Source organism: Octopus bimaculoides, chromosome 2 (assembly GCF_001194135.2).
Source record: "Octopus bimaculoides isolate UCB-OBI-ISO-001 chromosome 2, ASM119413v2, whole genome shotgun sequence".
Taxonomy (NCBI): Eukaryota; Metazoa; Mollusca; class Cephalopoda; order Octopoda; family Octopodidae; genus Octopus; species Octopus bimaculoides.
In genome coordinates, this window is record NC_068982.1 from 73,665,723 (window position 1) to 73,667,805 (window position 2,083).

The window sequence follows — 2,083 nt, forward strand, 5'->3', positions numbered from 1 at the left end:
ATATATATGAATAATAATAATAATAAATGGAGCAATACGCATATAAACAAAAGTTCCTTTAATTCCTACATATGTTTCAAAATATATGTGCACTCTACTCCAAAGAAGTAAGAGGTACTGGAATTACACATATATTCATCGTCAGGGAACCAACATACAAAAGCAAGACATATGCTAAATGTTAAAGTTACGTACAATATAAGCTCCTTTTATATTCCTCGGTAGGCAACCAGGGTTGCCGAGTGTGCGAAAAAGAATATAAGAGTTTTGGAATGGAGTATGAGAAATTATTTGTTCACGCAAACTAAAACAATGTCAGGAATTTATCAAAATCTGTCAACTTGGCAGAGTCGTTAGAGCGTCGCCTTGTCCAGACTCTCTACATCTGAGCTCAAGTCCCACCGAAATTAACTTTGCCTTTCAGCCTTTTGGTGATCAATAAAAACATTAGTACCAGCCCAGGGCAACGGATTGGCAGAAATGTGACAAACGTGGAATGGAATGCTCTGCGGTATCTGACGAAGACCTCTGTATTCTGGCAACTATGCTTGCAACAAAACTGGTGTCAAGCTGTAGTTAAGTGAACCGTTTTTCCTTGATCTACATCGGTGGTGGCGAGAGGAGAGACGTGTGCGGAGACAACTGATAGACTTCCACAAAAATGAAGTTATGTGAGACACTATAAGATTATCAAAAACTAAGATCGAGGACCAGTAGTGGCTCTACAGCGTTGTGTCGTTCACAACTTAAAAATGAGATACCGAACCGTTTCTTTCATAAGTGCGGCAACTGAGTCTTTATCCTGTTAAAATAGATCAGATACTTATGACCTCATAGAAAGATGCAATCAAGGTCTCTGATCAGAAATTCAATGCATATATGACGGAAGGTGTTTAAGCCTACGTATATAGGACCAGATACATAGTCAACCTCAACCGACGGAGGCCCCAATAATTCATTTATTTCTGAAACATTCGTTGAAAAAGATCAATAATCGATTGTATCGCTCCCATTATACTACATTCATCAATCCTTTCACGATTCTCAGTAAACCTTAGAATCAAAGACCTTCTAGCCATAACCTTGTTGTCTTTATTTACTCTGGGAAAGTGCGCTCAGTACTATATTAGCTAATCTTTTATTTTCCATCTTTTGTTTGTTTCAGTAATTGAATTGCGGCCATACTGGAGCGCCGCCTTGAAGGGTTTTAGCCGAATAAAACTGACCCCTGTACTCTGTAGATAGATATTGAATCTGGTAATTATTGTATCGGTTTCTTTTATGAACCGCTAACAGGACGTAAACAAACCAACAGGGGTTGTCAAGCAGCGGAGGAGAGTCAATGTACTTCCGCATAGTTTCAGTCTGCCTATTTCAATTTCCACAAAATTTACTCACAAGGTATTGGTCGGCCCGAGGCTATAGTAGAAGACACTTAGCCCAGGTGCAGTACAGTGGGATTGAACCCGAACCAAGAAGAGCTTACTTTGCTAATTTCTGTACGGGAACAAAAGTTCAGAAATAGCTCCAAATGAACAGCATGTTCATCACTGAGAAGGATAAATCGAGGCAAAACACCGGTGTTTGAAGATCCGCTGATATTTTTCTAAGCGAACTGTTTTTGACACGCCAAGTCTCTTAAGAGAAGTTTTGCTTCGACAAATTATTACCGCTAACTCCGTTCTGTACACATCTTTTCATCTACACATCTTTTCATGTGTGTATATGTTTATATGTATGTATATGTATGCTTGTGTGTATATATATATATATACATACATACACATACATGCATATATACACATGTATATATACTTCCTCAATAACCTCAACGCTCCTAAATAAGTATGACCTTTACCAGTATCATATGTATGCGTGCATGTGCGTGTGCATTTGTATGTGTTTGTATAACGATATGTGTATCATACATATAGATATGTGCGTGTGTGTGTAGCAAATATATATATATATCTATATATATAAAAATGAGAATGTGTGTCTGTCTGTCTGTCTGTCTGTGTGAATCCCTAAAACTCGAGAACTACGCAACCAATTTCATTCAAATTTTACACGTGCCTTACTT